Here is a 15,413-nt window from a genome sequence, read left to right on the forward strand (position 1 = left end):
GAAAGGGATGTGTCTGAAGCAGCCTCTTGGCCCTGTTTGAGACTGTGGCTTAGATTCTCAGCACCTGATGGATCTAAAAATTGATCCCATGTTTGCATCCAAACCCAAAATGGCCAAAAGCGCAGTTATTGTGGATAAAGTCTCTTGCCTTCCTCTGTAAGGTTCCTGACCTCCATCAAGTGAGAATCTGGATCCTTTGGGTGAAATGAGTTCTTCAAAGTCCTGCAGAGGCTCGCCCATAGGAGCTTGGGTTTTCCCTTGACTTCAATTCACATAAAGAATCTAATCCCCACAGACAGTAGGCCTCAAAGTGCAGAAGTAGATCAGTATTAACGGCAGGCCTATTTGATCACTCCTGGTTCACAGGAAGTTTGTCAAGGCCACCCTGTCTTTAGGCAAATGAGGGGCAAGGAAGCATATTTTGGAACCTGTGTTGGGCTGTGCCCCTAATTGAATCCTCCAGCCAGAGATAATGATGAGTGTCTATATGGAAGAAGATGAGGGCCATGTGGGAATGTTTTGGTTTTAATTGTGGTCATTTGTGTGGTGGTTGGAAGAGATGACGGGATTCACCTGGGCTTGAGCTCTGGTGTGATTTCCCTTAGAGACTGAGTGCTGGAACTGGCCTCAGAGAAGTATTGCCATGAAATGTGTTGGGATTTTAGGAGGCCACACATGAGAGTCGCCCTAGGAAACTGATATCTAGGCCCAGGTTGTCTTTCCACAGAACACTGGGAATCGTAGCGAGGATATCACATGATTTTATTCTTAAAGACTTGATAGCCATAGTTGAGAGTCAAAACACACATGGACCTCACAATGTAGACCTCAATGAACCTGGCTTCATGGGACCTTTTGGCCACTCTTTGGGAAACTTTGCCTGTGAGATTTCTCCAGAACATTCATTGAAATGAGCTTCCTCACAATTTAATGGTTCCTAAATGAATTGAAACCCACAGTGCCTCCAACTTCATCCTTGAAAACTGGCTATATAATACCATGCGATTTTTGAAATTCCAATGACCAGGTGGCACTGGAGAACCTTTGGATGTCCTGATGCTGCTCATCAGTATACCAGAGAGTGCCTTGATTTATTGGGTTTCCTGAAAATGGTGTAGAACATAGATGCCTGTAAGTTGGATCCTGCTGAGTAGTGGGCCTAGAGCAGTGGTGGGCATATATATGATAAAACATCTGTGGTAGAGCCATGAGGATCTGCCATTGGATTCAAAATGGCTTTTGAGTGACATTGTTCAGCCAGCAGAACTTTCTATGTTTAGGCATCTTGTCAAGTGAAGAGATTTCAAGGCAATGTTCAGAATCAGGTTGCTATGTTCAATGGGGCAAATTATGTGGGATAGAAATCTGGTTGGGGCATTCTCCTGCAGACCCTGACCCACCACACGTGACAGAACTCCCTCCAGCACTGTGTTCCATTTGAACTCCATGTATTTCGTGAAGTAAATACCAAACTCCAAGTGCAGTAGCAAGAAACACCATGAATTGTGGAGGAGGATCAAATGACTAGACAGTCCACACGGGGAGACACTTATCCCCCATTGTCCACAGTAAACCTATAAAGAGAGAATTCAGCACTGCTCCCTCATGTTCATTGGAATATTACAATCTATTTCTTGCAGGTCACATAAATGCTGACTCAGCTTTGATCGTCTCACTAGAAAGGAAGATAAAGCTTCTGAGAACAACAAATATTTCAATTGCCCAAACTCATAGGCAGTTTCTCAAGAAGTCTTTAGGCCAGCCGAGCTCCATGATTGTGGAGAGTTTACCCTTTCCCTTACTTTTGGAAACTCCTCTACCACCTATATGGTTGTGAATTCCTGATCATATTCCATTCCAGATATGTATTCACAGATTTTCTAAGTCTTCTCATCTAATTGTGTCTTACTTGGGGCGAAGATAATGTCAAGGCATTTTTTCTGGATGAGAGTGGGAAGATTTTTGTGTAGCACATATTTGCATACACATTGGATTGACTTTCCAATTTTCCATTCGAAATACTGAATCCCTGACATTAACACATACCCTACTAGACTCTGACTAGTAATCCTAATATGTTGGAGAAAAATAACCAAAAAAGTATAGACCTACAAGCAGTTCAGAGGAGGCATGGTGTACAGTTGGACTTTCCTTTGGCATTATATAGGGTAAGAGTTATAAATCTAGTTATTTTTTTTGAAATAGTTCTCCACATATTTTTAAAGTTAAGAAATATGTGAATTCCTGTCTCCCTTACTCTGAAGCCTATTCAGCACCTGTATTTTTATATGCACATTTATATTCCTACCTGTTACCACATGTACATTCTTGTGTGGTGTCTGAATTGGCAGATACAAATTGTGACAAGGGATCACTCCTCCTAAACGCTGTTAGAAGTGAAAATTCATTCCATGGGTGAGCTTCCTAGTTTAACAACATTATACATAAATCCATGTTCAGTAAAATGAATTTATTAAGATCTGTGGATGATATGTAATTCATGGTGATTTTCAATTGGCATATAGTGCTACTTTTTAATGTCTGTGAGTTTGTGTGTGTGTGTGAGTGTATATATATATTTATATATATACAAATATATATATATATATATATATATATATATATATATATATATATATATATATTTCTATATACACGCTCCAGATTTTTCAAAGTATAAAATATATGTTTCTTATTTTACACTTCCTAAATTTTTCATATTCATGTATGTGCATTTATAATCATCTTTTCACAAGATTATTCTCAGAAATATTAACATACCCTACTCGACTCTGACTACTAATCCTAATATGATGGAGAAAAATAACGCAAACAGAATATAAATGCAAGCCATTCAGAGCAGGCATGGTGTTTTGTTGGACTTGCCATTTGCATGATAAACGATAGGTGTTATAAATCTAGTCAATTTTTAATTGAAATTGTTCTCCATGTGTTTTTAAAATTAACAAATATGTGAATTCCTGTCTCCCTTTCTTAATATCCTATTCACCCATGTATTTTTATATGCACTTATAGAATCCTTCCTGGTATCACAAGTACATTTTTGTGAGGTGGCTGACTTGGCAGATACAAATGGTGAAAAAAGATCACTCCTCTTAAACGCTGTTGAAACTGAAAATTCAAACTATGGTTGAGCTCCCTGGTAGAACAACATTATACATAAATCCGTGATCTGTAAAATATATATTTTTTCGTCTGTGGATGATATATGTTTAATAATGAATTTCGAAAAGCATATATATTGCTACTTTTTAAATATCTCTGTGCTTTTGTCTATATACGTGTGTGTGTGTGTATATATATATGTATATATATGTATATATATATATATATATATAAATATACATATAAGTGTGTGTGTGTGTGTGTGTATATATATATATATATATATATATATATATATATATATATATATATATATATACACTCTCCAGATTTTTCAAAATATGAAATATAGGTTTTTTATATACACTCCCTAAATTCATTTGTGTTCATGGTCTTGGATTTATAATCAAATTTTCCCAAGGTTATTCTGAGAAATATTCATCCACCTGAAAATCATATTTGTATCCTATTACTGAACACTTAGTTGAATGAATGGTGCATACAAAAACTAATATTTCTACAGTAACTGACCCAGTTTAACATCAATTCAAGTAGATTTCAATGGGACAAGATTTGTATCTTGACGTTCATTTTTATTCAACACTGGAACATTAATATTTCTTTATATTATGGACATCATAGGATATATATTTCATCCACAAATTCACAAATTTATGGGCATTTGTTTCACTTTCAATCAATTCCTGCTTCACAACACATGTATTCTTCCAGGTGTCTTGACTGGTCTTTTCATGAGACTTCTTTCCAAACACATTATTTTTGATTTCCATAATCAAGTTTGAAGTAAAACTCACACACTCTTCATGATAAACCATAACCCTAATATTACCAATAGATGTATAACTGGTTTGAATGAATGTATGTATATCAATATAAAATTTCCTGTATATTTTCAGATATCACTTCAATCCATTATTTAAAGTTGAAACCAGTTATATTATTTATTCACAATATGGTCTATTCATGCATTATCTCTATATTCATAGACACAGGGTGCACCTATTTGTGCTCCCAATACTAATTTATATGTCTTCAAAATATTGCACCCAGAAATGGTCAAAGAAATACTCATGTCACCTGATCTACATATACATTTTTTTAGGGTAATATTCTGGACACAAAAAGCAAATGTCACACTTATGATTGTACCAAAGCCTAAATAGGAAGTGAGCATGGGTTACTAAAATATTCATGTTCAGGTTGCCTAATGCTCTCAAATATCTATCCTATTGGTGACTACATATTTGTTTCTTCCTAAGATTATATATTCAATCTCAAGCCTGTTGAAAATGTCTAATCCTATCACTCACTTTATACTTTGGCTGATTTCCTAATGTTTCTATTGATATCTGCTTTCCTTCATATTTTTCCCAGTTCATCACTGTGACCGACGTTTACATTCACTCTCTAACCAAAACCCTATTGTTAAAAAACTTTTGGTACAAATCCTATACTCACTTTTCTATCTAAACCTACACTATCTTCCTAATCCTACTGACTATTCCTTTTTGACTGGATGTTCTCTTAGACATTCAATCAACCAAGGTACAAGGTCCTTTTGCCATTGTATATTGATTTTTCTGAGACATCTTTGCAGAACATAGTTCAAAGCTAAGTATCCCACTCCAGTTCCCAATCCCCTTCTGGGCTATATATCTTACCTAGAATTCTGTTTTCATACTTATATTTCACCTCTATATTTTTATAAATATCACAGTATCCCAATACCATTATTCATCCAGCAGAATGATTCCCAACCCAAATTGAACCTGTTATTAACCTTAACCGTACACTCTTCTCTAAATCTAACTTTATAGAAGAGCAGGCACAGAGTTGGTCTTACAATACAGTAATGTAGGGAATCTTTCACCTGCTAAGAAGCTCAAAGGTCCAGGCAGATATGATCCCTGAAGAAGATGTAGGGAACTATGAAGGACCAAAGAGAGGAAAAGTCATCTACCATGGCAAAAAAACTGGTCAGGAGGAAGGGATGTGTCAGAATCAGCCTCTGTCTTCTTAATGTAGAGAAGATGGACCAAAGCAGGCCTGTGTGGAGAGCTGTTCCCAGGTGCCTTTGGTTGATATAACATTCTATATTGTCACAGGAAATAGGGGCAGCCTCCATCTCATTTGACCCTTGGAAGTAACTGTTAGGACAAAGTGGTTGCCATGGCAGTGATCTCACTCAGTTTCTGAAGAAAGTGACCTCACCTAATTTCCTTGGTGATGGAACTCTCTGAATTTGGGATCCAGGAAGCCAGGCACCCAGAAGCAGTCCCAGTTCCAGTCCCAGTGGTCTCACTTGTTTAGATTTACTAAGGACAGATTCTGTCTTTCATGGTGAATACTGAAGTAATATGGCCAAAGGCCAGGAGAACTCTGAAGAGGGGCCTTTTCTGAGAATGCAGGTAGTGGCTCACTGCTGGGTCCTGACAACTTCACAGAGTTGGCCAAAAAGACCAGATCTGAGACAGGAGAGGCCATTTCGGGGGAACATAAAATGGCCCACCAGTCAGAGGACACTCCCAATAGTCACATACCTACTTGGGGGAAGGAGGTGCCTTTGTGGGTGTGGGTGTGAGTTTGTGGTTTTCTCTCATGTTCTAAGAATAGGTAGGAAAAGCAGTTTGTTTGGTTTGGAATTGACTGTGTCTAGTAAGTCTTTTGACAATGCGAGTGTTTCTATGTCTGTGTATCCCACTGTGTCTGTGGTTGTAGACATTAGAAAAGAGAATGCATCAATGAATGTGTCATATCAAGTAGAAAGCTTATCAGCATTCATCCTGCCCAATTTATGCATAGACTGTGGCTTGCCTTATTAATGTGCAATACCTACTATCTTCCTAAGTTCCTGTTTTCTTGCTCTTTTCTGGCCACTCTCCAGAATAGGCTCATGGTTTTGTGTCCTCCTTATGTACCACCTCCAAGCTCTGTGACATGGCTATGTACTGGATAGCTGAAGGGAATGGCATCATCTCAGATAACTCAGATATCAGTGTGACCAAGAGAGTCTCAGTGGAGAAACCCTGCTTTGGGTCTTTTGCTTACTTATTTGTCTGTTGCCCTGAATGTCAGGAAGGTCTTTGCCTCAGCCCACCCCTTTGTTAAGCCTGAACAATAAAGTTTTCAAATGGAAATGAATGGGCATCACCTTGGGCTCTTTTCTTGATTTATTTGGAATGGGATGTGTCTGAATCAGCCTCCTGGCTCTGTATGAGGCTGTGGCTGAGATTCTCAGCACCTGATGGGTCTAAAGAAAGATCCCATGGGCATCCAAAACCAAAATGGCCAAAAGAGCAGTCATTGTAGATGAAGTCTCTCGCCTTCCTCTGTAATGTTCCTGCCTCCATCAAGTGAAAGTAGGGATCCTTTGGGTCAAATTAGTTCTTCAAAGCCCTGCAGAGTCTAGCACATAAGAGGTTGGGTTTTCTCATGACTCCAGTTCACATAAAGAATCTAAATCCCACAGCCACTAGGCCACAAAATGGAGAAGTGGAGCAGTATTAACGGCAGGCCTATTTGATCTCTCTTGGATCACATGAAGGGAGTTCGGCCTTTAGGCATATGAGGGGTAAGGGAGCATCTTTTGGACACTGTCTTGGGCTGTGCCCCTCATGAAAACCTCCAGCCAGAGGGTATGATGAGTGTCTATATGGAAGAAGATGAGGGCCATGTGGGAGTGTTTTGGTTTTAATTGTGGTCACTTGTGTGGCAGTTGGAAGAGATGCATGGGTCCACCTGGGATTGAACTCTGGTGTGATTCCCCTTAGAGACTGATTTCTGAAACTGACCTAAGAGAAGTATTGCAATGAATTTTGTTGGGATTTTAGGAGGCCACGCATGAGGGTAGCCCTTGGAAAATGAGTCTCGGACCTGGGTTGCTTTCCACAGAGCACTGGGAATCTCAGCCTCGATATTACATGATTTTATTCTGAAAGACTTGGCAGCCATAGTTGCGAGTCAAAACAAACATGGACTTCACATTGTAGACCTCAATGGGCCAGGCTTCATCTGAACTTTTCGCCACTCTTTGGGTCTTTGCGAAGCCTTGCCTGTGAGAGTTCTCAAGGGATTTTATTGAAATCAGCTTCCTCAACATTAAATGTTTCCTGAAAGAATTGAAACCCACAGTGCCTTCAACTTCATCCATGAAAAATGGTTACATAAATACAATGAAATGTTTGAAATTCCCATGAGTAGGTGGCACTGGAGATCCTTTGGAAGTCCTGTTTCTGAACATGAGTATACCAGAAGTTGCCTTGATTGACTGGGTTTCATGAAAATGGTATATAAAAGAGATGCCTGTAAGTTGGAGCCTGCTGAGTAGTGGACCTAGAGAAGGTGTGGGCAGGTGTGTGATAAAAAATCTGTGGTGGGGCCTTGTGGATCTGCCATTCACTTCCAAATGGATTATGACTGATATGGTGTAGTCAGCAGACCCTTCAATCAATGTTCAAAATCAGGTTGCTATGCTCAAGGAGGGAAGCTTCTGGGATAAAAGCCAGGTTGGTGCATATTCCTGCAGATACTGACCCACCACACATGACAAAACTCCCTCCAGCACTGTGTCCCAGTTGAACTCCTTGTTTCATGAAGCAAAAACCAAACTCCCAGTGCAGCAGCAAGAAACACCACGTAAAGTGGAGGATGACCAAGTGGCTTCACATTGCACACAAGGAGACACTTAGCCCCCAGTGGCCACAGTTTACCTACAAAGGGAGAATTCAGCAATGTTGCCTCATGTTCATTGGAAAATAAGTAAGCGTGTCCTCCAGGTCACATAGATACAGACCCAGCTTTGATGGTCTCACTACAAAGGAAGCTAAAGCTCCTGACAACAACATATATTTCACGTGCCCAACCTCAGAAGGAGTTTCTTAAGAAGTTTTTAGGCCAGCAGAGCTCCATGTTTGTGGATGGTTTACATTGTCCCTTCCTTTTGGAAACTCCTCTACAACCTACAAAGTTGTGAAAATTGATCAGTTTCCATTGCAGATATGTATTCACAGATTGTTCTAACTCCTCTTCTCTAATTGTGTCATACTTGGGGTGGAGGTAATGTCAAGGCATTGTTCTAGATTAGATTGGGAAGACTTTGGTGTAGCACATATTTGCATAACATTGGTTTCATTTTCCAAATTTCCATTTCAAATACTGAATACCTGATACTAACCCATAACATAGTAGACTCTCAATACTAATCCTAATATGATGGAGAAAATAACCCAAACAGAATAGATATACAAGCAGTTAAGTTTAGGCCTGGTGTATATTTAGACTTGCCTTTTGCCTTATATAGGGCTGTAGTTATTAATGTAGTCAATATTTAATTGAAATAATTCTTCATGTGTTTTTAAAAGTAACAAATATGTGAATTCCTGTCTCCTTTCTCTGTAGCCTATTCATCACAAGTACTTTTATATGCACTTATAGAATCCTACCTCGTATTACACGTACATTTTTGTGAGGTGGCTGACTTGGCAGACACAAATTGTGAGAAGAGATCACTCCTCCTAAACGCTGTTGGAAATAAAAATTCCACCTATAGGGGAGCTTCCTAGTTGAACAACATTATACATAAACTCATGATCAGTAAAATAAATATTTTTGCATCTGTGGATGATATATATTTAATGATGAATTTCAATTGATATATATAGCTAATTTTTAATGTCTGTTTGTGTTTTATTTGTGTGTGTGTGTGTTTGTGTGTGTGTATATATATATATATATATATATATATATACTCTCCAGATTTTTAAAATATGAAATATATGTGTCTTATATACACTCTCTAAATTCATTCATGTTCATGTATGTGGATTTATAATCAACTTTCCACAAGATTATTCTCAGAAATATTCATCCACCTGAAATACTTATTTGTTTCCTAGTACTGAAAACTAACTTCAGTGAATGGTGCATACAAAGCCTAATAATTCTACAGGAAATGACACACACTAACATCAATGTAAGTAGATTCCTATGGGACATGATATGTAATTTGATGTTCATTTGTATTCAACAGTGGTACATTATTATTTCTTCAGTATTGCACATCATTGGATATATATTTCATCCACAAGTTCACAAATTTATAGGCATTTGTTTCAACTTTAATCATTTCCTGCTTCAGAACACATGTAATGTCAGGGTTTCTTTACTGGTCTTTTCATGAGACTTCTTTACAAACACATTGTTTTCGATTTCCATAATCACTTTTGAAGGAAAACTCACACACTCTTCATGATAAACCAAAACACTAATATTACCATTAGATGAATAACTTGTTGGAATGAATGATTGTATATCCATATAATATTTCTTGTAAATTTTCAGATATCAGTTCAACCCATTATTTAAAGTTGGAATAAGTTAATTATTTATTCACAGTATGGTCTATTCATGCTTTATCTCTATATTCATAGACATAGGCTACACCTCTTGGTACCCAAAATACTAATTTTACGTCTTCAATATATTGCTCCCAGAAATGGTGGGAGAAATACTTATGTCAACTGATCTACATATACATTTTATCACAGTAATATTCTGGACAAAAAATGTAATTGTCACACTTATGATTGTACCAAAGCCTAAATGGAAAGTGAACATGGATTACTAAAAACATCCATGTCCAGGTTGCCTAATGCTCTCTAATGTCAATCTTATTGGTGACTATATATTTGTTTCTTCCTAAGATTATATATTCAACCTCAACCCTGTTGAAAATGTCTATTACTCTCACTCACTTTATAGTTTGCCTGATTTCATAATGTCTCTACTGATATCTTCTTTTCTACATATTTTCCCCAGTTCATCATAGTGACTGACTCTTCATATGTGCTGACATATACATTCACTCTCTAACAGAAACCATATTGCTAAAGAACTTTTCATCCAAAACATATACTCACTCTTCTTCCTAAACCTACTGAGTATCTTCCTAATCCTACCGACTATCCCTTTTTGATTGGATGTTCTCTTCTACATTCAATTATCCAAGGTACAAGGTCCTATGCCTTTGTATATCGAATTATCTGAGACATCTGTGCAGAACATAATTAAAAGCTAAGTATCCTAATCAAGGGCCCAATGTCCTTCTGGGTTTCAAATCATACCTATATTTCTGTTTTCATACTTATATTTCACCTCTATATTCTTGTAAATATCGCAGGTTCCCAATACCATTATTCATCATGCAGAATGATTCCTAATCCAAATCAAACATGTTATTAACCCTAAACATACACTGTTTCCTCAATCTTATTTTACAGAAGAGCACGGACAGAGTTGTTCTTACAATACAGGAAAGTAGGGCACCTTCCACCTGCTGAGAAACTCAAAGCTCCATGCAAAAATGATACCTGGAGATGTTGTAGGCAGGAATGAAGGACCTGAGAGAACAAAAGTCATCTTCCATGGCAAACCGTCTGGTCAGGATGAAGGGATGTGTCTGAATCAGCCACTCTCTTCTTATTGTGGAGAAGATGGACCAAACCAGGACTGTGTGGAGAGTTGTTCCCGGGTGCCTATGGTTGATATACCATTCTTCTTGTGAAAGTGTCAGAGAAAGTTGCGGCAGCCTCCATCTCATGGGACCCTTGGAAGCAACTGTTAGGACAAAGGGGTTGCCAAGGCAGTGACCTCATTTACTTCCAAAGAAAGTGACATACCTTATTTCCTTGGTGATGGAACTCTCTTAACTTGGTATACAGGAAGCCAAGCACCCAGAGGCAGTCCCAATCCCAGTCCCAGTGGGCTCACGTGTTTGGATTTACCAAGGACAGAGTCAGTCTTTCTTGGTACCTACTGATGTGAGGATGACCAAATGCCAGGAGAGCTCTGAAGAGGGACCTTTCCTGAGAAAGCAGGTAGTGGCAAACCACTTTTTCCTGACAACTTTACAGAGTTGGCCAAGGAAACCAGATCTGAGAGAGTACAGGCCATTTCGGGGGAACATAGTATGGCCCACCTGTCAGAGGACACTCCAGATAGTCACAGACATACTTGGGGGAAGGAGGTGCCTTTGTGAGTGTGAGTTTGTGGTTTTGTCTCATATTCTGAGAATAGGTAGGAAAGGTGGTTTGTTTGGTTTGGAGTGAACTGTTTCTAGTAAGTCATTTGACAAGGTGAGTGTTTCTATGTCTGTGTATTCCACTCTGTGCGTGGTTGTAGACATGAGAAAAGACAATTCAACAATGGAAGTTGTCTACTTCCCAGCATTCATCCTGCCAAATTTATGAATGAACTGCAGCTTGCCTTATGGATGGGCAACTCCTACTACCTTTGTAAAGTCTCAGTGGAGATACCCTGCTTTGGGCCTTTTGCTTACCTATTGTTCTGTTGCCCTGAATGTCAGGAAGGTCTTTGCCTCAGGCCACCTTTTTGTGAAGCCTGAAAACAGTTGTCAAATGGAAATGATTGGGCTTCACATGTGGCTCTTTGCTTAATTGCTTTGGAAAATGTTGTATCTGATTGGGGCTCTCGGCCCTGTGTGAGGCTGTGGCTTAGATTCACAGCACCTGATGGATCTAAAGAAAGATCCAATGTGTGCATCCAAAATGGCAAAAAGTTCAGTCGTTATGAATGAATTCTATTGCCTTCCTCTGTTAGGTTCCTGTAATCCATGAAGTGAGAATAGAGATCCTTTGGGTCAAATTAGTTCTTAAAATCTCTCCAGAGGTGCTTGTCTTTTGTCATGACTCCAATTCACATAAAGAATCTAAATCCCACAGTGAGAAGGCCTCAAATTGGAAAAGCAGCACAGTTAAGGGCAGGCCTATTTAATCACTCCTGGTTCACAGGAAGGGTGTCAAGGCCACCCTGATATTAGCCAAATGAGGGGCAAGCAAGCGTATTTTGGACACTCTCTTGGAATGTGCCCCTCAAGGAAAGCTCCAGCCAGAGGTAATGAAGAGAGTATATGTGGAAGAACATGGGGACCATGAGGGAGTGTTTTGGTCTTAATTGTGATCATTTGTTTGGCGGTGTGAAGAAATGACTTGGTCAACCTGGGCTTGAACTCTGGTGTGATTCCCCTTATGGACTGCGTTCTAAAACTGAACTCAGAGAAGTATTGCCATGAATTGTGTTGGGATTTTAGGAGGCCACACATGAGAATCACCCTTGGAAACTGAGATTTAGGACCAGGGTGGCTTGCCACAGAGTACTGGAAATCTCAGCCAGGATATCACATGATTTTATTCTGAAAGACTTGGCAGCCATAGTTTAGAGTCAAAACACACATGGACTTCACATTGGAGACCTCAATGGGCCTGGCTTCATGTGACCTTTTGGCCACTCTTTGGAAAGCCTTGCCTGTGAAAGTTCTCCAGAGCTTTCTTTGAAATGAATTTCCTCAACTTTTAATGGTTCCTGAATGAATTGAAACCCACAGTGCCTCAAACTTCATCCTTGAAAAATGGCTAGATGAATACCATTAAATTTTTGAAATTCCCATGACCATGTTTCACTGGAGAACCTTTAGATGTCCTGTTGCTAATCATGAGTGTACCAGACCATGCCATGATTGACTGGAATTCATGAAGATGGTGTAGAACAGAGATACCAGTAAGTTGGAGACTGCTGAGTGGTGGGTTCAGAGCTGTGGTGTGCAGGTCTGTGGAAAAATATCTGCGGTGGGGCTATGTGGATGTCCCTTTGACTTCCAAATGGCTTGTGGCTGACATGGTGCAGCCAGCAGACCCTTATTTGTAAAGGCATCTTCTTATATGGAGAGGTTTCAGGGCAATGTTCAGAATAAGGTTGCTATGGTCAAGGAGAAAGCTATGTGGAATAGAAGCCTGTTTGGTGCATTCTCCTACAGACCTTGACACACCACATGTGACAGAACTCCCTTGAGCACTGTGTCGCAGTGCTATATCTATATATAGATATATATAGATATAGATATATATATAGATAGATATATATATAGATATATATAGATAGATATAGTCTCCAGATTTTTCAAAAAATGAAATGTGTCTTATTATACACTCCCTAAATTCATTCATATTCATGTATGTGGATTTATAATCAACTTTTCACAAGATTATTCTCAGAAATATTCATCCACCTGAAATACATCTTTGTTTCCTAGTTCTGAAAACTAACTTCAGTGAATGGTGCATACAAATTCTAATATTTCTACAGTTACTGACCCAGATTAACATCAATTCAAGTAGATTCCTATGGGACATAATGTGTATTTTAACGTTCATTTTTGTTCAACACTGGTACATTACTATTTATATTCAATTTATGCACATCATAGGATATATATTTCATCCACAAGTTAGCAAATATATAGGCATTTGTTTCACTTTCAATCACTTTCTGCTTCAGAACACTTGTATACCTCCAGGTATCTTGTCTGGTCTTTTCACGAGACTTTTTTCGAAATACATTATTTTCAATTTCCATAATCACTTTTGAAGCAAAACTCACACACTTTTCATGATAATCCATAACCGTAATATTACCATTAGTTGTATAATGGGTAGGATTAAATGTATTATATCAATATAAGATTTCCTGTATATTTTCAGATATCAATTCAATTAATTATTTAAAGTTGGAACCAGTTATATTATTTCTTCAAAGTATGGTCAATTCATGTAATATCTGTATATTCATACACACATGATACACCTATCTCTACCCCCAATACAAATTCATACATCTTCAATATATTGCTCCCAGAAATGGTGGAAGAAATACTCATGTCACCTGATCTATATATACATTTTATTACAGTAATATTCTGGACACACAAAGCAAAGTTCACACTTATGATTGTACCAATGTAAAGGTCGGGCGAGCGTCAGAGGAAGAGACCATGAAGAGACTGTCTCATGCAACAGCAAAGGGTTTATTGGGGGTCCACCATGCTGGAGCTCAGAGCTCACTTTAATAGAGAAGAGAGCCCTGAGAACAGCTTAAGCAGAGCTTATGTACTTTACTTGGTGAGGGCAGGGAGGGAATTTTATTGATGGGTCAGGTCGAGTGAGTGGTTTGAGTGTCAACGGGAGAGGGAGTACATTCAGTATTTTCTCAGTTGGTGACAGCACATTCTAGGAACAAGATTAGCAAACAGTTCTCAGGATTTCAGCAGTGTTTTGTTAAGCATACACAAAAACAGGAAGTGACAAGTACCTATTTTATTAACCTTTCATTCCCCACGTCTTATTCTGGACTTTTAATAATAAAAGTTATCATTGGTGGGCCTCACATTTAATGTCTGCTAGTGAGGTATATTGATGACTGATTACCATAAGTTTAACTTATCAAATTTGGGCTTGTAGAAAGAAACTACACGGTTGAGCAAACAGGGTCCAACAATTAGCAATAATATGAGGATTTTTAATGGACTGGCCAGGGCTGATGAAAGCATAGTTAACCAGAGGGACTGTGTGAACAAAGTCTCAAACCACCCTTTTTGTGCCTCTCTCTCTTGTTCATGCTCTTCAAGGCGTCTTCTTAATTTACTCATAGGTTTTTTTACAACTCCAGTGTGGTCGGCATAAAAACAACATTCTTCCCTCAATGCAGCACAAAACTCCTTCTCTCATGAAGAGGAGGTTCAACCCTCGCCTGTTCTGTAAAACAAATTCAGAAAGAGAAGATAAATATTCCAATAAAGCTGTGATGGATGTTTTTAATATCTTTAAGTTTTGGTCTATTGCTGCTTCTCATTGGGTCATTTGTTGTGTCCCATGTACTAGGTCAGTGGTTCCTGTGCCCACCCCTGCAGAAACTCCTTTTCCTAATAGGATGGCTAATGGGAGGGATACAGGTTTCCAGCGGAACCGGGTTGTATGCCCCTCTATTTGATTTTTAAATGAACCTGCATCATGATGGAGAACTCTGGGTAACATCTGCAACATTACATAATTAATCACATCTGTTGACCATTTTACGAAAACATAAACAATGTTTAAGTATATAGAATTATGCTGCTGTAGGGACAGACAAGGCCAGGCACCTAAGATAGCACCAAAGAGAGGGGAACAGACCTATTTGGTTGCAACCGGATTTTGAGAGCACTGATTCTGTTGTAATCAATCAATCACCTGCACCCCAAGTTTAGGTAGTTTCAGAATTTTGTACCCAAAATGTAAGGGAAGGGGCTAAGAAGTTCACAGTCTGCAGAAGTTCACAAAATAAGTTTTCGTTTCTGTTTTTTTGTACTCTGTTGTGGGCAAGTTAACATTTTAAGGACAAGTGGAGGGGGAGAGCTTTTTTCTTCTCTTTTTTTTTCT

The sequence above is a fragment of the Callospermophilus lateralis genome, chromosome 12 (assembly GCF_048772815.1).
Source record: "Callospermophilus lateralis isolate mCalLat2 chromosome 12, mCalLat2.hap1, whole genome shotgun sequence".
Classification (NCBI taxonomy): Eukaryota; Metazoa; Chordata; class Mammalia; order Rodentia; family Sciuridae; genus Callospermophilus; species Callospermophilus lateralis.